The 25,735-nt window shown below is 39.9% G+C and overlaps 1 protein-coding gene across 3 annotated transcripts in view; it reads left to right on the top strand.

Annotated features, from left to right (window-relative positions):
- BASP1 (brain abundant membrane attached signal protein 1) overlaps positions 1-25,735 on the top strand; it is a 51,104-nt gene that overhangs the window by 4,617 nt on the left and 20,752 nt on the right. The window contains exon 1 of one of the 3 annotated variants that reach the window (XM_018926947.3): positions 1,534-1,643. The exons of the other annotated variants lie outside the window; for them this stretch is intronic. The gene's annotated coding sequence lies outside the window, so the exon portion shown is untranslated. Of the gene's footprint in view, positions 1-1,533; positions 1,644-25,735 lie in introns of those variants that run through there. 3 annotated transcript variants of the gene reach the window in all.

Here is a 25,735-nt window from a genome sequence, read left to right as displayed (position 1 = left end):
ACTGGTTATTTGGTATGAAAATTCATAAGTTTAAAATAGAAATAAATTGATAGCAATGTGATTCCTCAAACATGAAAGGTTCCTGACTTGCCAGAATCTGAAAAGAAATCTTTGGCTTTCGTCTGCACACCAATAAATGTAAAGAGATACTGATTTGTAACACATGTGTAATGGTCAGGTTTTGCCTGGGAGCAAGATGTGTAGTAATACTGTCTTAAGTACAGTTAATGGAATTTAACTCTGAGGAAACAGTTTTATTAATAAAAACCTTGTGTCTTAGGATATAAATAATAGTCTGATCTCTTTTGATGTGTTTGGTATTGTCTTCTGCAGAATAGGAATGAAGTAGTCTGTATAGTTACCTGACTTGTTGGGTGTATGCTGCCAAGTACCCCACCAGTGTGATAGCGTTGGGAAAGCCACATGCTTTTTAGTCACATGTTGCATAGTTGAGATTTTAGCCTGGTAAGTGGTTTCACATATGATTATGATCTGCTGATCCAGGGATTTTTTTTTTTTACCCTTTAGGAATTTGAGCATCTTTTCAAAAGATTTTATTTTGTGTACACTGCCTTAGCAGTTGTTCAGAGCAGCATGACTTGGTACTTCATGTAAACTGTAGGACTGATGGCAGGATCTTCATTTTGAATAGAGATTTCATTTACTGTCCTTACAAAGGATACAACACTGAATGTATAATAAGACTGGGCCTAGCTACCAACCTTGATGGATGATGTCATGATGGTGATTGTAATACTACTGATGCCTTGGCATAAAGAGGATATGAATGTACTGTTGAAGCATATTCTTTTCCTTCTGGCAAAAGCCTAGTAGCTATAATGACAGTTTCCCAAGAATTAATTTTAATTATAGAAATCTGTGCCATCATGACGTTGTGTGACAAATGGAAGCTAGTTCTGTATGAGTAGTGAAATCAGGGGGCTGCTGGCTCTCTCCTGTTTCAATAGTCTTTAAATACTCAATGGAATACAGAACTTAACCCCTACAGAGGGACAGAGCCTGGTTATAGTTTTTGAACTTATTTTCTGCTTTACTGTTTTCCCTTTTGTGATTGGTTGGTGATGGAGGGGCTCATATTCAAAATTACATCTTGATGTGATGACCTATTTTAGGATGAAGTAGATGGTCACATAGTGGGATCCTATAGATGTGCGTCTGCTAGACAAATTTAAGATGATTGCTGAACTTTGGAGAAGAAATGAAGCAAAGACAAAACAAAGAATGAATCAACAGTGGTAGAATTCCTACCTTAGAAAAACACATGCCAAACATGCACAAATCAAGATGTACAAAACAGTGAAAACCCAGTTACAAACATAGTCAACATGGAAGAGTACACCATGAGAAATGCTTTGGTATGTGCTTGTCTGAGATAGTCTGGAGCCAGAGAATTGCTACATCAGCTTCCTGTAATCATCCTTCCTCAAGGCAGTGAAGCGCGTCATTAGAGGAGAACAAAAACAAAAACAAAAACAGGGTAGAGGTGGTATAAAATTAAGAGTCTGGAAAAGGACAGGGTGAAACCTGTCTCCGCTGGATGAGGCATTCAGATTATTTCTACATTTTCCTTTCATATACCAAGTTTCCAGTAACGCAAAGTTGCTGTATTTTGGCCTGTGCTGGTAAGTGCGTGATTGACTTTTGCTGCTAACTGTGCAGATCTGGTGGGAGGAGGCAAATTCAGTGAGATCTGAGGTGGTGGAAACACTCCTTATGGGTTTCTTGCTGTCACCAGAAGAACTTCAGCAAATGGGGAAGATGTGCTAGCTGCTCTAACCAACGTGTCCTAACTAGATGTGCTGAGAGAGTGGGGCTCATTTTCCTCCAGCAGCATCACTTAACCCTGCATGTAAACCCTGCACCAGTGAATGCATATTCTGCACTGGAAATAGCTGGTGTCACTGAAGAGAGGGTGAAAGATCTGTGTTGGCCCTTGCTTTTCTTTTCAGATCTACAGGCCTTGCAAAGCAAGGGAGACAGAAGTTCTCCAGAGGATAAAATTCAAAATCAGGCCAGATTTTTCAGGCTCTTCTCTTTGCTTGAGATGTAGGAGAGTACAGTTGGTTTGCAACTTTATTTCACTTGGAGCTTTCACTAGGACCTTGTGAGGCTTCTGTGGGGTACCTGAGTGCTCAGTAGAGCCCCTGAGCTTGCAATTCAAATGCTTAAATTAGCAGAACAGAGCAAATGTGGAAATGTGGAAATCCTTTTCCTTGTTAGCAGTCCACACATGCTCTATGTAACTCCAGCAATCATAGCTAAGAGCTTTCTGATAGCCCTAGAATGCTGTGTGTAGGATGTGAGAGTTCAAGGAGAGTGACGAGTTGTCCTCGAAGATATCTTTTTACTGAAGGATCTGGTATTACTCACAGGAGAGTAATAGGAATTTATCCATTCTCTGCTTCTGTGTGCTGTTCCCTTTTCTCATTTCCTATCCTTGGAGATCTTTATCTGGAAAAAAAACATCCTCCGGTGAAGAGGTACCAGCAGAAATCTTTTTAGCTGCTTGTAGCCATCTGATGTTCCACCAGTATTGTGCATTTTAATGATTTATGCAGTGCTAATTTCCCTAGTGATATCTAGAGGACCATTCTGCTTTCTGCATAGTGGCCCATCCTTTCCATCCAGTTGCCTTGAATGGATGACATTACCTTAATGAATAATACTTTTAGAGCCAAGCTAAGTAAGAGCTGCCATGTGCACTGAAATATGATAGTTCACTGGGGTGCACTCTTTTCCTGTTCGTGTAATAATGAGTAGAAGCCTCAACAGAGCTCAAGAAAACTAATATTACGATATATTTTTGTAAGCCCTAGAATGATTATTAGGTCACTGGAAGTTCAGCTGTCATCCTCTTCTGTGGATGAGTCAGTGACTGACAGATTCGTGAAGAAATTATTGGTGCTGCTAGCAATAGGATTGTGGCGCTCCTTATGGTGTCTCGTTCCCGACTGAACAGCACACTGTACTGACAATCCACTGGGCCACAGTGCATGAAAGTGGCCTTCAGTGCTGAGCTGCCTTCTGTTACCAAGGGTTCAAACTGGACTGCAAATCACCTATGGGTGTCTTTGCAAACACCTCTTGGAACGTCACTGTTACCAAGACGTTATGGAGAAGAGCAAACAAATCAGCTAACAGATGACAAATGCCTGAAGCAGGATAAATATTGTGTCTTTAAATACTTGCCATGTGTGTTCTGAGTCGGAGTTGATATATGGAGTATGGTGCTGAGGGAAATGAGCTGGCATTGCATGCTCTCCCACAGCCATTGACCCTGTGAGGAGCATCCGAGTGCCTCACCATCTGAAACACAGAGGTGATAGAGAATGAAGGAAATCCTGCACTGACAGATTTGTGGTTCAGAAAAAAAAATGTCTGTCCAGGAGTTTTCTGTGGAACAATGACAGTAAATTTACAGACTGAGGATAGGAATATTTATCTCAGCAGCTTTTATTTCCTTTCTACTTAAAAAACAAGTTCTTTGGCACATTTTTTCCTGACTGAAGAAGCTATTTTAAATGCTTATTGTTAGAAATTGCATTCTAACCTGTTGGGATATACCATATTTTCTCTTTCTATATTTGTAAATGTATCCCTTTTAAAAAAGTTTTGTTCTCTTCACACTAATTTCTCATGTAGCTTTGGCTCTGTGCCCTTCCTTGCCATGTTACTGTAGTTCACTTATGTGTATTTAAATTAAATTATCATGGTGGCTATGTAGCCTTTCCCTTGCTAACCCTTTCTAGAAGCCCATATTTTCAGCCATGAACTAACTCAGCCTATTTCAGGGAACACCTTGATAATCACACAGTGAGAGGCAGTGTGTGCATAAGCAGACATGCAGAACACAGGAAGATGTATGCCATCAGCTTAATCGTGTGCTGGCATTCATATGTAATGAGAGTCCAGAACCACTTCTTGTAAAACTTTTATTTTAAACTCTATAACTCATGCTACTAGACCCCAACGGTTTGCATGCATATGGCTCCCAATCTAGATGTTCACTAAAGTGAGATCATATCAACATGAGAACTTGGTCTTAAACAAAGTTTCATGCAAATCCTGTAACAATATGGAAAACTTGGAGCTCTGCCAGCTGAAAGCATTCAACAGTTTTAAACTTCTTACCAGCTGAAGAAATATTAATGTGATTTCCTCTGCTGAGTGAAAGGGGAGAGAATTTTTCATTTTTTTACATTGTTTTAGTTTTAAACAAAAGTGGCTCTTAACTAAATGAAACAAAATTCCACCGGCAAACCCAACCCTTCTGTGATAGCTTGAATTGTGTCTTATTTTCAAGAAGAATTAGATCTGTTTGATCCTGTAGACAATTAAATTGCTGCAAGCTCATAATTAGACTGCATTAGTGAGTTGAAAAACTGTCCAGAACACAGTTTTAGGGGAAAGATTTGCTATTATAAAAGACAAAGCATGTCTGTCAAGCTGTGGCTGTGCTGGGTTGCATATTGCATAAAGGCCAGTAGCTGTCACAGTCATACTGGCCTGGGCTTCTTTTATAGAGAACCATTATTTGGATCCACTTCTAATTGCTCTAGATTTTAATTGTGTCTAAATAAAACATAACATCTATAAAATGATGGAGATGACAAGGTGATTGCTGTAGACATTGAGTATGATGCCATCAAGGTGAAGACCATGTTCAGGCCAAGTGAATTCATGATGACAGATATATATGTCTTTTATCCTGAAGGACAAGTTTGTAGCTACAGGGTGAAGATACAAAGCAGTCTTTGGTCTCTCTGGAGGGTCCTCAAGTAGGGGGCCAGGGAATTGAAGGGTATTGATTTAGATCATCTGCTGTACATTGTGCTCCCAAAAAACTCTCCCAAAGGACATTCTTTGCATTAGAATTACAGCTAGTCATCTCAGTTAATTGACTCCGTACACAGAGAAAAAACTTACAGTGTTGATAGGGCCAAAATATAGATAAATATAAGGTTTATCCACAGCCTGATCTCCACCCACGAGCCCTTTCAAGTTTTGAATACTAATACTAGTTTCAATTATGCGGAAGTTTTGTGCATTAGAACAAAAATCTGGAGTCCTCCCTAGTCCCAAACTTCCTTTTTAACACCCTTGGAACTAACTGTGGGTCCACTACCTGGTCCTCAGCATTTTAAGGGTCTTTTTCCTAAGCTTCAAGTTCCTGGCTTGAATCTCTTGCCTGTCTCACCCTGCTGTCTGGAAACCTCATCTCTGAGTGGCCTTAGGGATTCCTCCTGGGAAGGAGCTCCTCTGGTCTTCTTAAAGCAAAGAAAATCAGACTGTCCAAGGGAGCCTTCTGGGCTGTCTTGCAAAGGGTGATTTTGGCGAGACCACATCCATGGCTGGAAGCCACGGCCATCGATGGCTCACTAGTGCTGTTCATTGACTCCTTGCTCTGGAAAGAAGACCAAAGAGGTGACTTAATTATTACAAATGCCTGTTTCATCCTTATCTTTTATCTAGCCATATGATTCTGGTCCCCTGATCTAATTAGTTAGGGAGATAGTTAAATATAACTTCATGTATCTAGGCGCGTTTAGCTATTTGTGGTTAAATCTGCTCACGGTTCCTAAGAGACTGTATTTCAAAGTTACACTCGCAGCCAGGAATACCTTCATGTGAAATAAAAAATACAGAGAGTTTGTCTTAACTAACAGAGTGGAATATTTTTTTATCTTAACAATACCCCTCACAGCTTACAATCACATTAAAGCCTTTCATGGAAACAAGGAGTCATCTTTCTGTGTTCTGCCACTAAGGACTAGCAAATAACTGAGTGGTACACAAGAAATGGGATTTCCACTGTTCATGTAGATAACTTTGGACTGCGTGAGGAAAATAGTTGCTCTTTGCTCTTTAACAAATGTCAGATGATCAGTAAGCTGAGTTAAAATTATTTAAATAAGTTTTAATGAATAAATCATAGTAAAAATTCCTTGTCTGTGGAATAATTTCTAATAAAGACTGAATGTGGTAGTTGTTGAGCATACATGGTCAGAATTGCCATGAAGAAGATTTTGATGACGAGAAATGGAAAACAAGGATAAAAGAGGTCCATTCCTTAGTTGTGTTAAGTGTTTAGAACCTGAATAGAATAAATTGCCTTTTAACTATCCTAAAATGGACATTGAAGAATTGTCTTTTTAATATTGTGCTTTGAACATTTAAAGATATTACTTGCATGGGTCATATGCCACATAAAAGAGAGCTACTGTTCAAGTGGATGCACATGTGAACAGTGTGATCAAACAGGACCTATGAAAGGGAGAAATGAACACTTTGGTTTTGTGCAGTGTAAAGAAGCAAATGATTATTTTAAGACTAGGTAAGAAATAACCATTGAGAGATTACTTAAATATGACTCATTCTCCCTTGGGGCAAGGAGAGGAAATATCTTGACTTCTCTTGAGGTGTCTTTCAGTCTTGTGGTTTGTGTGATCAGGGACATGGGGAACCTTTGGAATGAGCTAGTTCTTGAGTGCAGAGAAATTAGTTCAGTTGAAACAAAATCCTTCCCAAGTGTACTGATTTATGGGCAGTCTGTCTGAGCTCTGTTAATACTGGGATCCAAAGATGAACCCTCTGCTAAGATGCTTTTTGGACATGTTATATGCTGTAAATAAATACACAAATAAGGCTTTTCTAGAGCTGACAAGAGGCTGTTTAGTTTATTGATGATGAACAGCATTGGTTGTTAAATGGAGATTTCTCATATTTCTTTTTGACAGAATTTTTTAAATGGACTGTAAGTTTGAGGCTGTTCTTCAAAATGGGGCTGGTGTGCAAGAAGGGGAGTAAAGCTCACAAAAATGATTGAGGCTTTTCAGGTCATAAGTTTTATTTAAAGACAGTGATAAGTAATCATATGTCTATGTTTGAAAATTTTACTCTTCAAGCCCAAAATGAAATTTTGTGATTGCATCTGAGGACAGTTGCTTACTCCTGATTGATATGACACTAGGATGTCTTTTGTTACTTAATCTATAGGCTGCAGAAACCTTTGCTGGGTTGTTCCACAAATGAGTGGAGAAGGCTATTTACATGCTTTCAACACATGGTGACTGAAACTGCATGGTATAATAACTATAGCTTGGAAAGCGATATATTTTCTAAAGAAATCCTTGGTGTATTCATAAATACTTTTTTGAATAAACATATTATTAGCTGAACAAATATTTTTGTGCAATTCATCTTTTGCATGCAGCTGGGCAGCTGTCATTGAAGTTCCTGGCTCAATACCAGGGGCTATATCCATGCTCCTTTGGACTATGTGTTTGAAATCAATCAATCAATCAATCAATCAATCAATCAATCAATCAATCAGTCAATCTTTTCCTACCTGAGGGCAACCTAAGAGGTATTTAGTTTCCACATGTGCTTTCTGGTAATAGTGTGCTCTCCAGAAGCACTTGCAGATTTTGCCTGTGTCTTACAATGTACTAGATTCTTGGCTAGCTGCCCGTGTCTTGGTATTATTAGAGATAAGGGAATGCTCACCTTCCTTTAGCTGCTAATTGTTAGATTGTTCAGCGATGTATGGGTGTCAAGTTGTGCACAGCAGTGTGTTGGCGCTTTCTGAAGTGAGCCTTTCCAAGAGGGAGGCATGTTTAGGAGCAGAACTAGAGTGGTGGGCTTGATTCTGGTTTTATTCATGTTGATCAGTGAGTATCTGATTTGAATCTAATTGAGTTGCACTAATAAAGTCAGAGCTGTGAGCCACTGGAATTTCACTGTAATTTGGATGGTTGAGTGGGCAGCACTGATTGGGATTGATGTTTATACATATATATGTAGAATATAAAACACTTGTGTTTGCAATCATAATACAAAAGCATTTCCCAGAACATTAAATCCCAGTGTTCTGTCATCTGTCTGCTTTTCTGCCTGTCTTTCTCCTTACTTCCTTTGAGAAACCAGTGGTAGGTTAATTTGAATAGTATCGATGTTGAAGGCAAGTTTTCTACTGCCTGAAGAGGAAGAAGCATTATCTTTTCAATCTGTGCAAGGTAAGTGTGTGCAGCAGTGAAGTTTTCATGTCGAGAAGATAGGTCAGAAAACAATATGCCTTAGGTTAGAATTCTTTTGGTTGGAAACTAAATCCCTGGCATTAGGTCTTATTCGTATTAATAAGCTCATATAAACTGACACAAAGTACTGCAAAATGGAATGGTTTTTTTTTCCAGTTCATGGGCCTGTACATGAGAAAGAGCACACCTAGTAATTATGGCAGTGAGGAAAAGGAGTGTGCCCTAGATAAAATGGGTTCTGCAGGTGTGTGCTGCTATGCAGTAGCCTGTACTTCAGTAGGTAAGGGAGTGTGTAGTAGTGTAGACACAGGCAGTGCCCTCTTCTCACGGGAGATCTCTGTGTGGGAGCTATTGAATGAGGGTTGTGGGTTAGAGTGGTTGTGGGGATTTCACTGCTTGTCCTGGGTTTAGTCAGCACTCTGAATCAGAGCTGCCCTCGGCTGTGTTTTGATGGTTAATCTGGTTTTGTTAAAACTGTTCCCAAGTAATCCAACCTAGCCTGTTTCATCAGCTGCCTTATGGAGCTCTGCCAGGCAAGCAACAGGTAAGCAAGATGAAGGGCTAAAATGACATGCTGGAACTTCATTTACAGGGTGATAAATCCTAGAAAGCAGTTTTTGTATTTAAGTATTATGTGCATGCTAATGCTTAAATTCAGAGCTGGTCTGATTTGTCATAGAGAAATATTTCACAGATATCAGTCAGATATGGTTGACAAAACTAGTCACTTTTACAGAAACCTTTTCTACTGAACAGACAGGGGAAAAAAACCATGTATTTTAAAATCATCACTCAGATTTGTATTTCAGGACTTGAGTATGTTTTTGAGACTACTATTTGCAGCATCCTCTGCAATGAGGATAAGCTGAGAAAGTTGGGGTTTTTTAGGCTGGAGAAGAGGAAGCTGCAGGGATACCTTAGAGCAGCATTTCTGTACCTGAAGTGGCCTATAAGAGAGCAGGAGAGGGGCTTTTTACAAGGAAATGTAGGGATAGGACAGGGGGGAATGGCTTTAAACTAAAAGGGTAGATTTAGATTAGATATTAGGAAGAAATTCTTTGTTGTGAGGGAGGTGAGGCACTGGAACAGGTTGCCCAGAGAAGCTGTGCAAGTCCCAGCCCTTGGTCTAGTAGAAGGTATCCTTGCCCACGGCAGGGCATTTGGAACCAGATCATCTTTAAGGTCTCTTCCAACTCAAACCATTCTGTGATTGTAATAACATTTCTGTTTTCTACTGTAGGTCACTGGCCACTGAATAGAGAGTACCATTCATAAGGGTTTCTAGGTTTAAGACCTCAACCATGCAATATGACACCAAGCCTATGGACTAATTAGTGTTAATTAATGAAAGACATATATAACATAGACAGTCAGGATGCAAACCCTTGCTCTTGCTGACTTTTGCTGGGGTATTGTTTTGTCTGCTATAAAACATATTCAGCAGAATATTATCTTGTTTTGCTTGGGTCAGGCTCAGCCTCTACTGATAGAGCTGTCTGCTCAGTGCTATGCAAAGTACCAACTGGCAAGAGAATGTCTCTGCTCTGAGCCCTCACCAAGGTGTTGAAAGCTCAGATTCGAGCCTAAAATCAGCAGGGGATAATTGAAACATGTTCTTTTATAGAAAAAGTGACCCTTTTTAAGCAAGGGGAAGCTAAATTTTTGCCTCTTTGACGGTGAAGGCTTATGTAAAAATGTCACAAATTCCAGTCGTGGGGAGACTGTAACAAGTTTTTGCCATGTAGTTCTAGTATAAAGAAAATGTCTTTGTTTGAATTCACAATTAAATATGTACTCCTTATGCTGTTTTGCAGTATTTTATTTGTAGGAGTTACTGGGAAGCTGTTCAAGTCCCCAACTGCTAATTAAGTGCCTGGTATGAATCTTACCCACAGAGCTGGTCCCATTACTTTACACTAAAGACAAAAACATAATGTGAACATTTGAAATTTGCATTACAATGTCTGTGATTTTTTTCTTGTTTGAGAACTAATCTCATCTAGATATTAGATAGATACTGATGTGTGGTAGATACTTCCACCCCAAGGGTGCAGGTATGACAGCTGACCTGAACCAGCAGCTCCATGGGGTGGGCTGGCTTCGTGCTCTCCTGTGTTTGTTTTCTTTTTCTTCTGGCTGGGCTCCTTTCCTCACAGCTCAGTGAACTGAATCACCTCACACAAGACTCAGCTAAGAGCCAGACCAGCTACAAGGGAAGAGAAGCTGGCAGTGGCTGTCCCACTTGACAGCAGACTATTTCATTTGGCTTAGCTGTGTCACCTAAATACCCCTTCATTCCAATATCGTAAAGATTTTTAATGTTATTCATCTAAGCATGCTTTTCATCTAAACACACATTTGTGAGATGATTCATCTTATGACTAGAATATGGGAACATCACATTATGAAATTTAAAAATTGTACTTTAAACCCAATTGAGAAGTCTTCCAATAAAATGCATTTGTTTTAAAATATGGTAGGTGAATTACTTCAGTCACAAAGGGATAAATGTGCCCAAAGACCACTGAATGTCTTGCAAGGGAGTTCCAGTATGGGAAATCGGAACTGAGTTAACTCAGACTGTGACCTTTAATGTCCATCTCCATCTCTTACATCTATTATTTTGTGTAAATGAAGACTGACTCAAATATTAAGCTTGCTTTTTTTTTCTTTTTGTTTTTATTTAAATTTTTGGTCTTTTAAAGAAGTTTCCTGTTCAAGCAAGCAATAACCCTTATGGTTTACCATGCAATCCTTTTCTTGACACCTGAGTGAAGACTGATGTGTAAATCTCAGGTGTGAGTAAACTGGTATGGTGAGTAAGGATGCCTCTGACCATCCGACACTTTGGTGCCTTGGCCAGGAGCCAGATCATTCAAGGGATATTGTGATCTTGGCATTGCAATAGAGTTGCAGAAGGCTCACTAAATTCTTATGTTGTCTTTTGATTTGCATATTTAAAATAGCGAGTGGGTTGTTATTATAAAACTGTTATGTTGAACTGGAAACTTGAGTTCACACTTTCCAGTTTTTAGTGTTTGTTTAATGCTGGTTGGAGGGAGTTTGGGGGGATTTCCATCAGTTTTAATCAAGGGGCCTATATTTTAATTACTAATACATATTTATGGTCTCTTCAAAGGAATTGTGGGGTTTTTGCGTCAGTTTTTTGTTTAATATTAGAGTCACTTATAGTTTGCTTCAAAAGATAAAGGGTGTTTTAACTTGACGGTTTCATCTGTAATTCTTGATTCCCACTACAAAACAGGTCGTTCAGACTACAGGCTGTACTCCTTGATAGAACTAGTTCAGTAATGCAGCAATCAAAACATGTTGCACATAACAAATTGCTACATCAGTGCTGGTTTAAGAAATCCTTTTTATCGTAAACAGGAACTTAGCACTTTTTCTGAAATGTCTTATTCTGTGGAAAGCTGCTCAGCATAATTAATGATTTCTCACTTGGCGTATTTATGAAACAGCTGTAAATCTGCACTTCATTTAGTACAGGGGTTTTGTATTTATATCTACTGTGTCAGCCATTTGGCTGCAGGAAAACAGTACCACTTGCTCAAAGGAGTGTAAGTTAGCCCTGTTAGCAAAAAATGAGACAGTTTGTCAAGACAGCAAGGTAAGTGTGCTATTCTGGTGTAAAGCTGTGTTTTATGAGGTGAGCCCAGCAATCATATTGTCTTTTCATGCAGTAACTCATTGGACACTTCCTGCCTGCCAAAACTCCGGGAGAAGTCTTTTCTACCATGTCCTGAGGCAATGCAGTAAAAAGAAAGGCCTATTGATGGGATTTTTGAGAAACAAACTGCAAGTAAATGCATTTTGTGATTTTATCTGGAAGTGGAGAATAGTTGGACCAGCCTCATCCATCAGTTCTACAGCTTTCTGCTTGTTTATATTGCAGCCATACAAGTGGGAGTCTGTCCATCATGCATTTGGTAGCTTTAGAAGGGCAGGAGTTGGCTCTGTTCACTACAGCACCATAAGCCACGTTCATGAGGAAGCTCTTAGGGAGCTAATTTAATCCTTCTGAGAATTTTAACCACCTCCTATAGAATTTCACATGCATTTTGCCCTACTGCTTCCACCAGTATGTTATACTTCTCTGTGCCCTGCAGTTCTGCCTTCCAACTGCATGCTTCAGTACCAGTTTCAGTATTGCTCTGCCTGGAGTAAGTGTTCTTGTTCCATTCTTTGCAATTGAACTAAATTGAATTGAATAAAATTGACTTGAATAAAAGCAACATATAAAAAAATCAGTGGTAGTCATACCAGCTTTATCTTTCATTATAAAACTTTATTTATTGCACACGCAGCTTTTCAGAAATGCTTGTAAAATCTAACAGACCTTCTTCAGTCTTAAAAAATTGAGTAATCACCAAATGGCGACATGAGGGGTGACAGTAATGATGGAGATTCTGCTGCCTTACATTTGCACACTTCAACATGTGTATGGCACTACAGAGACTGGATCCATCCTGCAGCTGTTAATGGGTCCAGTATCATTCCTTCAGCACAGATAGTCAGCATAATGCAGGTTAAAGCACACCAGTGCTCCCTCTGTTAAAGGGAGCAGGACACAGACCCCCGTTATCTAGTGGATTCGCTTCTGTAAAGGAAACTCACACTGAGTGAAAGAATGAAGCTTCTATAAACTGAGATGTACACTCAGATAACAAGTGTATGGCTAGCATATCATCCCTGATATGCAGCAGTCAAGGGGAACAGACTGAAAAAAAGCAGTTTTTTGACTTTGTGTTTTCACAAAACTTCCTGACCTGACCACCCCTGAGCGATGCCACGTGGCTTCTTGGTGGGGAAGCTTCCCAGCACTGGGGTGTGAGGAGCAGTACCTGAGAGATTGCCCAATGGTCCTGCTGGGGGAACTGCACCTCTGTGCTCCTGTGTCAAAACCTGCTTCCTTCTCCTTCTGCCTTTTTTTTGCTCATCTACACTCCTGGTGCTGCTGGGATGGCTTTGTGATGCACCAATGGTTTTGAGTTCTCTCAAGGTACATGCTAGAGCTGCATGGCAGCACAGGGCTCAGCAATCTACAGAAAGCATGCAAGCAGCCCTGCAGAAGCATAAAAAGCTAGCCCAGGCTGTGCTTTGGGTAGCCACATGACCAGCAGCACCTGGTGTAGCTGGTGTTGAAGCCAGGCAGGTGTTGGAGCTGGTGTTGAAGCCTCAGCGCTGCAGGCGGTCTTGTGCGAGCCTGTGCCTGATGAGACCTTGGAGCACTCCAGCTCCTCACCTGCATTAGCATGTCTGATTGAAAAGCTGTTTGTTAAAGAGACTCCAGCAGGTATAAAAGCCGCTGCCTCTGAGAGGAGGAAAGGTGACTTTTTGAGTAGAGCTTCTTGAGACAAGGAAGAAGCTATATGAATTTTGATCTGAAACTCAAGTGCTAGTAATACATAATCACTGCAAAAATCAAATCTGAATATTACCAGCTCCCTCTGCTCTTTGGCGAGGACAAACCTTTCTTTCTAAATCTCAACAAAGCAAGCTTTTAATGTGGGTCAAATGGAAGTCCTGTTTATTAAAAAGTTGCTAAAGACAACTAGATTTTTAATTTCAATGGAAGAGGCTTCTCTGTGACCCTTAAAGGCATGCCAGTGGACTCTTCCAGCACATGCTTCAGTAAACAACAAATGAATCACTGAGGTGCTCTAACTAGGATTGATGTGTCCACCCAATTAGAGGGATATAAAGAGCTCTCCCTTGAAATTCTGGGTTCATTTGGGTTGCTCTGCTATTTCCGCAGTCTAGCGCCGAAGCATTGCTGCAGGGCTATTGTTGGCCTCAACAACTGGCTTGTGTGCCTTGTCCTAGCTAACAAGTACATTTTTTGTACAATATTTTCTCCTATGAAGTAGTCTAGCAGAGAAATAAAAAAAAAATAATGCTGGAGGTCAAAGACAAATTCCTCACTAATATCTGTTTAAGCTAAGAGCAAGATCTTCTCCAAATTTCACACTGCTGTGAGTGTGATTGATAAGACTCGTTAATCACCTGTTTTCAGGGGCTTGCAATTTCTTAACTCTACATGAGTTTACCTTGTGTCTAAAATAGGTGCAGTTTTGGGAGCTGAGAAGGTGCAGTGCGTGTTGGATGGTGTGAGTAATGCAACTGGTCAGATGAAGCAATGCATGGAAAATTCATTAGGTATTCTGAGGCCGTTTCCTCTTTCTCTTGGAACAATGTTTCTGTTTTCCATTTCAACTGTACATGTAACTTGTACTGTAAATTTCTTACATCATCTGAAAAGAAAGTTAAAAATTAAAACCTTTAAAGAATTTCTATTTCAGATAAATAGCCCAGTTTTTTGCACAGAACAACAAAAAGTAGCCTAAAGAAGGATATCATGCACATCAAGAATTAAGCAAAGATGAGAGTATGTTTTGCTTTTCAACCAGCTGCTACCTCAACAATTGTGGAGCACTTCAGGACTGCACAGGGTATCTTGCAGATGCTATTTAAGGATTCACTCTGACAAAATGTGGTGGCAATTTACAATTACCTTACCATGCTTCTAGGAAAAGTGTATCATGTTATTATATCTGAAGATTGCTACATATTGACACCTGAAATTTCATTTCCTAGATCACAAATGAAACCCTGACATTTTTGTTGAGTTGCCTTGGCTAAGCAACAAATCATCACAGACTATCTGGTTAAGATATTTAAGTAACTGTAAAGAAGATGCTTTAACTCCTACCTTTTTGTTGTTTCTTTTTATCCCTTCATTGTGAGTTGGGGATTGTAACTTGGCTATGGTTAGCAGGTATTTGAATTCAGTTACAGTGATGTGCCTGGGTTACATGGTATTTTGAAGCCTTGATTCATCATCTGGGAAGGTCCTTGCAGCAAAGGCCTAGTGCCCTGAAACACATCATTGCTACATCAAAGATTTTGCTCTGTTCTGTAGGTTTTACAAAAATTGCATATGTAGTGTTGCAGTTCTTGCCAAGTATCCTAAGAAGGAAACCTAAACCCCTAAATGAGAAGCTTTGACATCTGCCCTTGGTGGAAAAAGTCACGTTCATCAGTATTCCTAATTACCCACTGGAGATAATTAGCTGACCATTTTTGGACATGTTTATCATAACTCAGATATGAAAGCAATGAAAATGATCTGAGGGTTTCTTTGAAGTAAAGATGAGAAGTGTGAGTTAGAAACAAGTCCTCTAAGTTACCGCTTTTCCTCTTTGTACAGCCAGAATCCTAAATACCAGGTGTTCAGTGAAGCTGAGCGTATTTCAAAAAGTTGTAGATAATGAAAATTGATTTAAGCCATCTTTACTTCAGCCAGTAACTTTAATTTTGGGTTTGTGCTGTCTTTTAAGCCCAGAACGTTCCTAGATTATCTTTTGCCAATTCCTGATTTTTCATACACAACAAGACTTCATTTTATTAATAGATTGGCTGTGTTGAGAATTGTTTGCTCTTTTTTTCCACTATTTATGTAATCAAGTCACTGAACTACTGTGAAAATTCAGTAACAGGCAGTTGTGTATGTGCCTTATGTCACTGGCCTTTGTGTCCATAAACCTAAAAGCTGCTGCCTGGCCATTCCTTTACTTGAAAAATCTTCCTGTTTGCCAGGTCCTTGAGGACATTAAAGAATTGACATGTTTTCTTAAAATTGAGGCACACATGTGTGTGTGTGTCTGTGTCTGTGTCTGTGTCTGTGTGTGTGTGTGAGGATTTCTCATCAGAGTGAAAAAAATTTTAAAAAGCAGCACAGTGAAAAAATCCTGGAATTACTTCAAAAAATATCCCCCTACAGTACTGCGTGAGAGCTCTTTATTTAAAATAACCTTAATAGCATTAAATACTAGAATGAATGGAAAAACAGATGAACCCAGTACTTGTATTTAATCCATTGCTCTCTGCCAATATTAATTGGTTTTTTGCAGTACTGGAGATTGTTTCACCTCTGTTTCTCTCGGGCAACTGCTTTGGGACTGGAGCAGCATAGTGGACAATTCTTCAGTAGCTCAGATAATGGAAAAGAAAAAACACAGATGAGAAAGGCTTGGTAGAGAGAAGTTTGATGGTACAAAACTCCATGGTTTTAATTCCTGTTCAGTACCAAACCCAATCTAGCTGTTTCCAGGACCTCGTGAATCTTTGCAAGGCAGCAAGCAGGCAAAGCACTTATTCTTGTTCTCCATGGAGTCTGGAACATAGACCAAAATTTGTTTGTATAAATCAAGGATTGCCTCGCTACCTTGAACAGTTTGCTTCCTCTTTTATCTTCTTTCCCCTTGAGACCCTCCACCTCACTATTTCCAAACCAAAAGAAGGTAGGTAAGACTGTACTCACCCAGGAGCTCTCAGGCTAGAACTTCATCTCTCATTGTCCCTTACCAGGGTGATTTTCCCCTGTCTGGGGCTTCTGTGTTTCTGCTCTGTGGGCATTGCCCTTACAAATTGTCACAATTGTCCTATTCCTTATCACAGCAACAGCTTCTTTCAAATACATTGCTTTATTGTGCTGAACCCTTTGTAGTGAACACTGGCACAGGCATCTCTGCCGTTAAGAATCCCTCTTGTGCCATTTCCTCAGCCTTCTCCCAAATCCTGCATGTCTTTGGATCTTAGGGCTTTTCTTGCAGTCAGTTCCCATCTAAGTTTCTTTCCTCCCACATGCTGCAAGGTAGTCCCAGACCCCTGACTGACCATGGGGCTTCCCTTTGTGCTCATCTGTTCTCCTTCATCCCCTCTCCATGTGTTCACTCCTGCCTGGATGCAGATTAGGTGAGAGACTGCCTGGTGCTGCCAAGGCTCACGGGAAATATACTTCCAGTAGACATTGCAAAGCTTGCCAAAACCTTGGGCCAGGGCACAGGATAGTTTATTCTGGCAGGCTGTATGGTCACCAGGCTGCCAGCTGGCAGTGATTCTTTTGTGTATTTGCAGCATCTCAAAAAATACTGGTCCTTCCTCACTTTTGGTTTATTTCAAATCCTCTCTTACACGTCTTAAATTTGATGGGATCAGCTTTTCCGTGGTGGGCTATAGGAATGGGTGGAGCCCAGGAGGTGAACACTGAGTGCACAAGTGCAGCACATCCATGAGCAAGGAGCTCCTTCTGTTCCTTGACCGTCAGCCACGTGTTCAGCTGCTCTGAGCTGAAATCCTCTCATGGGTTAAGAAATTCTCTGTGGTACTTTACACCCCCACAACCTCCCCCAACAAGTGGGAGGTGCAAATGAGTACCTCAAAGCAGAAGTCTCTATATCTGGACTACTTCCTTTGCTGGATAAAATAATTACTTTTAGCTGGCAACTACATTCGTTTGGATACAGAGAAAATATCCTGTGTGCTTGGCATGTTGGAAGTAGTGAATAATTGAGGTATGTAGAATGGAAAGAACTTGCATAAGGCAGTTTCACAGACCTGTGGGGAGACCTGAATTTGCTCAGCCTTGCTCTGCTGCATTAAGCTCTCTAGTTTTTACCTTGCAAATACTGATTAAACATAGGAAGTAAATCAGACCAGCCATCTCTTGATGGCTTCTAGACTGGTTATGATCTTTTCCCAATGTCATTTATTAGGATGATTAATGAACAATTTCAGCTATCATTTTTGCATCTTGCCTTTTGGAATATATTCCTATACATGAATGACTTCATACATATCAGCAACTCCAAGTTCTTTTTTCCTTTCCATTCCTGGAACACCTCATGGCTACCACTGTCAATACTGAGTAATAATGAGTTTTCCTGCAGTCACCTAAGACCACTCACTGTAAACAGCTTCCATTTGCATTCATTTGACTCTTTAAGGACTTTCTGTTCTAATCTGTTGGTGCACACAAAAAGAAGAATATATAAAATGGAGATGTCTGAATAAAGTTCTTTTTTTGTACTGACAACATGGTGATTCCTTTAAAATAATACTGATTAAATATTGGCCACATCACTGTTGTACTTTTAAAACTTTACTTTTCTTTTTTGAAGACACAAGAAGGCTGAATCACTTAAAATTGCAAATTTTTTTAGGACTATGTCACAACTACAGGGGTGGCCTCTGGGATGATCCTCCATATTACTTCTCTCACTTGCAGATTTTTTTACCAGAATACTGATTGATTCTCTTGCTAGTTTTCCTGGATGGGTGAAGACCGCCTGCTCTTTATACTTGAATTTTCATTTCCATTTATGTAAGCTTCATTTTTGACACACTGATCAGAGGATGACAGTTGCTTGCTTGAGAAGCTGTGAAAATATTTATCAAGTAATGCTCTGGCTCTGTGAGTGTAAAGCACCTTTCTCCTACCGCACGTGGATTAGAGTAAGTTACTGCATTTCTTGAAATAAATTCAGGATGGAAGTCGTAGGGTTGACTGTGTCGGTGAGGTGTTACTTTCTTTTTCATTCAGATCATTGTGCTGAGTCTCTGCTGCTGCAATAAAAGTTCACTGCACTCCTGTGAGAAAGTCCTGCTTAATGCTGGACTGGTGTGGATGTCTGATTCAGATAGGGCAGGACACCTTCAAATCATGCCAGGAATCAGTGTGTAAAATTTAAGGAATAAATTTCATGAATAACAGAAGAAATTTTATCCTGGATCTGGCAATTTTATTGCATACAGTGTAATAAATACCACAACTGCTTTTAATAATAGGACTGCTGCCTCCCTGAGACAGTGCCCCTTTAATTCTCTTGAATTTGGAGGATTTATTTTTCTAAATTTATTTAATATTGCACAAAACTAGTATCTTGGTAGTGTTCAGTTTTGAGGATACTTACAGTTTAAAATTTATTCCTTATTGTTAGTCTCCATACTGATATTCTGCCATTGAAATCCAATTTATTACAGTTATTTTCATCTCTCCTTCAAAAAGAAGTGATACTCCTTTATTTTATCATGTCCAGGGCAATCCCACAGCACATTATTTTGCTGCTTTGCACTTCACTTTTAAAGGTTTGTCACTATATTGAAAAGGTTATGTTCATCTGGAGTTCCTGTCTATCCTCTTGCAGTGGCTGGTGTGCAGGAAGGAGCCTTAGCTTCCTCTGGAACTGTGGCTTGCTTTCTTTCATATGGGGATTCTTTGCATCAAATTCTTTTTGAGACAATAAAGCAAACCAAATCCAGATGTGGCAGACCCTGTTCCTTATAATGTGTAGTAGTTGGTTTCATAGAATAGACGCAGCTTGAAGAAGTCCTGGTCATCCAGATCATTGATTCTTCGAGAATCTGATGTTAAAATTGAGGTGAAAACCTCTTTGTATTTAGGTCTGAAGGCAACAGAATGTCCTCTGAATCCTCTTTTCTCCTTGTTTAAGCTTGTACAAGACATGTTTCACACTACTGTGGTATGCAGGTAGAATCTTAAGTGTTGAAAGAAAATGTTGATGATCTCCTACTCCTTCCTTTTGGCCTCAGAACTGTTACTTTCAGGGTGGTGGCAAATACTTCTGTGCTTTAGGAAGCCTTTCCTGGTTCTGATTGAAATTCCAGTCATGCCTGAGTCCCTGCTTGTATGCAGGTCTTGTGTGGAGCAGTCTATCTCCAGTTCTGCTGTTAATTAGTTCAGAGCCTACAATCATCCTAAATTTGCAGATATTGAGAACTCTGCCAGTGCAACCTGATAGCTGGCCTTAGATGTTTAAATGAGTTCTGCTGCAGTACTTCAAAGGTATTACTACACTGGGGTTAGTGATGATCTGGTGACTACAAGGTTTTAATTTTGTTAGATTGCCCAAAGCTCACACAGTTTGTCAACAAAAGAAAAAAAAAAGGAAGATATTATTTGTAAATTTTTTCACAAAACATAATACATGAGGAATATCAACCAGTTTGGCTACCTGTGAAGTGATTGAAAACCCCATAAACTCTTTGCTCTGAGTTTTTCTGTCTCTCACTGCATTGCATGCATCCAATCATCTCTACGTTTTTTTCTTTCCTTCCAGCTAGATGGTTTCTATATTCAGCTGTATATTAGAAAACTTGTGAACTTAGGGTGGTTTCACTTCCTGCAGCATTTCTGCCATCCCAGGCTGGTGTGCGGTATGCCGGCGCCTGTTGTGAAACTTTCCTCTTTCAGAAGCTGTGCCCCGGGCTGTGGGAAAGATGTGTGGTAATGCTGGGGAGGAGGGGAAAAGCACACCAGCCTCATCTACAAAATGGTCATTTCTCAGAACCTGTGTGGTCATCCTCTCCCCTGAAAATACTGAAACTTGGGCTGTGTTTGTATAATTTTTTCACTTTTTTTTTTTTTTATGGAAAGCTGTTGACTAGAAACACTTGCTGAAGGAATAACTTTGCATAGGTGCTACCTGTCTGTACCTTTTCAGACAGAAAAAAAACTTTTCCTGACATTAACAGCATGTGTCTGAAAGGCTTAGCAATTTTGACCTGACAGAAAGACAGGGTATGGAAAAAAATGCTCTGCAGTATTTACTTGAGCCTTCCTTCTGTCCACTCGAACCAAAATTAGCAACGGCAGTGTCGATGTTGGGTAGTTGTGCCACACATGGATTTATGAGCTTGCGTAAACATCTTGTTATTAAATGTTTAAATATTTACACTGAGAATCTGCTGCCTTATGGACTCTTGTGAGATTATTTCTAAACAGTGAGGGTTTTTTTTTTCTAATTGAGAATATTCTAAGGTTGACTAGCATAAAACTGCTTTGGCGCTCTTCTAATCAACAGTTACAGATTAATTTATGCTAAATCAGGGTTTAAGTGTTGCTTAATCCTTTTAGAGTTCTAGCAAAGACTGACCACTTGACTAAGATTATGTAGCTTAGAAAAAACCCCGGTTTTAAATAGAACATTGAAGCAAAATTAGGTAGAGCTCAGAGTGCTGGCTTTTGCTGGTATTTTCACCTTGGCATTTTGCAATGATAAGGCATATTTTTGTATGGGATCCTTAGGAAATCAAGGCTTGTGCTGTCTATTCCTCTTAAGGACCCAATGTAAATCCCCCTAGAAGAGACTCCTTGATTTTGGTGAGGTTTGAATTGGAGTATTAAAGCAGAAATCATTATACTGGGTTAAAATTTAAACTATTTTCTGCTTAGTTGTACATACATATAACAAAATATGCCCTTGGCTTGCCAAACGTTATCCAGTTGGCAATCACATGGCAAAAACCATGCTGAAAATTAGAAGTCTGTGCTTTAAACACCTTCTGAACTTGATGTAATATTTCCCTTTTTATGTCAGGAACTAGCACTGTTAAGTGGAAGCAAATAATTGCAGTGAAAAAGTGCAGAATTTCTGAGTGGAAGTTTACCTTCAAATTCATAGTGGGTGGTGGGAGATAAGAAACAACCAAATATAACCAATGGAAGGATTGGCTTATAAGTGACTGTGTGCTGCACTTGTCTATTGTGGGACCTGGAGGAGCTGCAGACTGCCAAACATCACCCATTGAGGAAGGCAGAGACAGCTCTCTTTTAGCAAAAAAGCAATGGACTTCAGTCAGTGTGGAGAGGGGAATCATGGGGCGAGGCAATTTGTGTCGGGGAGGATGTTCTAGCACCAGCTGTCTGCAGTGGATCTTTTAATTCTAATATTTTTAGTGAAGTTTTAATTCATTCAAAGAACAAGATAATCCAATTTTTTTTCCTCTTTTAGAAGTTTGCAGGGAGGTAAAAGAAGGATTAAGTAATGACTTAGGAATTTTACACTGAACATGGATGTTGGCTCTGTTGCTGTAGCTACATCATCCATCTCAACATACAGTAGCTATGGGAACAGAGCTATTGCACCTTGTAAAAGGAATGCAAACATTTCACTGCTGGTTTGCCATTTGTCAGAGTCCTTTTCTCAGAAGTCTTAACATAATTTCTATTCCAGTCTTAGCTCATTCAAGCCTGAAATTCTAACCATGGCATCTCCCCCCTACAGAGTCAGTCTCAATGCAAACAGGTCTCTTTTCTCTGCATTCTTACAAGTCTTTCTACCAAAATTTACTTTTTTGACTGAGCAAGGACACTGAATAAAATATAGCTGTAGACACAGGGGAAGCCAAATGGTCATAGAATAGCATCACAAATAGCTTCACTGCTCAGGACACACCTGCAGTTGGACAGTTTGGTCACAGAATCCCATGGGTATTGAAAGTCCAAATGTTCTGGTACTGCTGGATCTTGGGAAATATGGTGGTAGTGAGCATTTTAAAAATGCTTGATAGACAGGCTTATCAAAATAACCAGTAACAATGAACTTGTTTCAGAAAATGTTGCAATCAGCTGCAAGGAGTTACAATACTGTAATTTAAATATAAATACAATTGAAAGTTGTAACTGTTTAGCGTTTTTTTTTCCCCTACACAGCATCCTGACATATCCAGCAAAACTCTTGCTCTTTCCTGGCTGAAGAATGAACAATATTAGGTATATCTATATTAGGCTACTTTACCTGAGCGCTCTTAAATGTTGGTGGCTTTGGGAAGGAACAGAAGGAACCATAAATATTGCTCTGTCAGAAAGATACAGGAAAAGAAACAGGGCAGTTAAAGTAAGATACTTATGTTGATGAAATTAATGTTCACAGCATGACTCTGTCAAAACTTGGCTTAGTACATTATAAGCAATTTATCAAAGAGAGCTGGTATATTCAAGATAAAGACAGCCATGGTGTCCTGTTTTTTGAGAGCGGAATATAGTTGAGTTTGAACCTCAGGAACTTGATCCAGGCTTACAATTTTTGGCTTCAAATCAAACCAGTAACATTCTACTTCCTAGGAGATGAACTAAAATAAATCATCCGTGAAGCCTGATTCTGTTTCTTGCTTCTATCTATTCTACTGCAAGTAAGATTTCTTATTAAAATCACCATGGATACATGATCCTTATAATCCTGTGAGTCTTTTTCTGAGTGTCTGCTTAGCTGCAGAAATTTAACTAATGCTGTGCCTAAAAGAAATGAGCTGCTGCCCCTCTCCCAAAATCCCAAATCCAAGCAGCTCACTTTTAAATTAGCCACGAACATATTGACTTGGTTTCACCATGGCAGATGCATTTGACAATGCTTCACATCCATCCAAGTGGGATCTGGGCTGTGTGCCCTGTGCTGCATGGCCTTTTGCAGTAACAGAGAAATAAAACCTGTGTGGGAAGTTGCTTAGGCATCTTTGGGAGGAGTGGAGTAGCAGTTCAGAAGCAATTGCCCCGACACAGAGCCCCTTCACAGAGGTATGAGCACACTGCAGACAGCAAAGTGCCTCTATTCAACAACCAGTATGATTGCTGGGGACCAGCGGGTTATTGCTGGTAAATGGTAAATCAGTATTCTGCTTTGTATATCCCTATGTGAAAATAGGAATGTGCAGTCTCTGATCTTCTATCCTATTGCTTAAATGCATCAATTTGAATCCCTTAAACTTGGTGACATGCAGTGCATTGAGCAACTTGGTGGTCATTGAGAGCATCTCCTGGCTGCTGGACAGGCAGTGGTCAGGGAGGGAGGGCAAGGATCGAAGGTCCTGATTTTAGTAACTGCAGCAATATTTTGTACATAACCATTCTGCCATCATCACCTTCTACTGGTATGGGCTTTAATCAAAAGGTAGCACAGATGACTTACACTGTACACGTGGTTTCTGGGCTCTTCCTTAGCAGCAGTGGCGTGGTGTCATTATGTGCTTCTCAGAGAAAGAGGCTGAATTAAAAACAACTTCTGTTGCTGTTTAATGTACTGCAGCAAATGCTCTGTAGATCTGTAAATCAAGACATTTGTTCTTCATTTTTAGCAATGCCCTTTCCCTGAACTCATTTAATGAGACAGTTGTAAGATGTTTGTATGTTCTCCAGCTGGACTGGGTGCACAATTCTTGAACTCTGTCTCTTACTACATTCTCATTTTAAAGAGTCCTGTGTCAATAGATAGTGGCAGCTATACTCTTAAGGCAGCCTTGTTCCACAGAATACCACTCTGACGTTGTAAGCAGTGTAGTAGACAGGAAGATGCTTGAGAGTGAGAGAATTTGGGAATTTTTTGTTACTGAAGATCTTGACAGCTGTGTTTTATAAAAGTGAAGGGGCACTGTAAGTAAAAGGGGAGGGTAAATTATGGAAGGTACTGTACAGACCAAATGTGACATACAGCATGAGGTGATAGTAAAGAGGAGAAGACTGTTGCTTGGCACAGAAAACATGCACAGAAATAATTTCTAATATATAAATGAAGTTTATGCAACTATAGCAATATGAACAATTATAAAAGTAGTTTTAGAGATTATTGCTTCTAATTTCATCTATCTCTTAAAAAAAATAAAAATACGTTGCTAAGTAACTGTACTATTTTCTATCTGTTCTAGATTAAACTGGAAGTGAGGATTTTATCATTTAACAATGTCATGCCCCTTTTCTGCTGAATGTTATGGCAAATGTAGATTGCTCAGGTTCCTGGGTCAGCCCTAGATCCCAACCCACGTGCACTGAACAGCCATTTACCAAGAATGGGTTATGTAGAGCACTTTTCTCTGTACACTTTGTGTCGATTTCACTTGATACCTTGCTGGGCTTAGCCTTGTGCATTTGAACTGTGCCACTTCCCTGGTGACACCAGGCACTTGGGCGAGCCAGCCTTGTGCCCAAACACATGCCCAGCTCCATTGCCAGAGTTGCTGCAACTGGCCTGAGAGAGCTTTTGTTCTTTGCTGGTTTGCTGGTTTGTTTTAGTGTTTAGCTAATGCTGTACCTTTCTCATCTAGTCCAGGGCATCACCTTACACCTGTGTACAACAGCTAGTGTATCTAACTTCCACCTGTGGGTGGGGAGAACTTTTTGTTTGCAAAGGTCCCATGGAAAAACGGAGGAAAGCTCATCTTGTGTTAGCATATTCTTGCTGGTTTTGAACATGTGAAGGATTGATTTCTCATAAATCCTTTTGTCCCTCATTTTAGTCTCTCTTTAGTCCCTCTCCTCCCCTCCCTCCCAGATTAAAAGTGTGCATTTACTTCTGGCAATTCCAGGTTTTCATGGGATCTTTTGCTACATACCAATGCAGAGGAAACAGGAAGATGATAAATGGCATCAAGAAAAGGAAAATGGGGCACATCCTGTGCTGAACATGCACAGGAGAGCTTGAAGCTGAGATGCTCTGTCATGGCAATAGAGTATGATATGAAACATACTGACCCTGACAAGCTGGTTTGGGTTTTTGGTTAGGAGAGATGACATCTTGCCTCCTCTGTGTGGCAGTCCACACTGCCTTGCATTCTAGAATAATTTGCTGGATATTTCTGCAGTGAGGAACATGGTAGAAAAACAGAGGGAAGACAGTGAGAGGGAGGTTGCCATTTTCCAATATCCACTTAAAAGCTTAAACACATCCTTCAGAAATGTTCTGAGGGAAAAGGTCACCCTTTTGTCCTTTCTCCTTCTTTTGCAAACTGTTGGATGTAAAAGCAGTTTCACTCTTTAACATTTACAGATTGACCTCAAAAATAATCAGTGGCATCCCAAAATGACTCTTAATCCTGGGGGCTGCAGAGATGTCTGCCATTTGTCACATACTTACACAACATTTGAATTATCAGAAAAGCATAAGGACCAGTTTAGTAACCTTCTCCTGGCATTGTTTGTTTAACATTTCCTATTATACCATGCTCAGTATGGACAATATCATCGACTAACTTAGTTTTCTGATTTGCAATCATAACTCATGCTTCAGTACCTTATGTTCTGGCTGGTA

Source organism: Serinus canaria, chromosome 2 (assembly GCF_022539315.1).
Source record: "Serinus canaria isolate serCan28SL12 chromosome 2, serCan2020, whole genome shotgun sequence".
NCBI classification, from domain to species: Eukaryota; Metazoa; Chordata; class Aves; order Passeriformes; family Fringillidae; genus Serinus; species Serinus canaria.
Note: the sequence above shows the minus strand (reverse complement) of the source record. Positions and strands in the feature narration are given on the sequence as shown.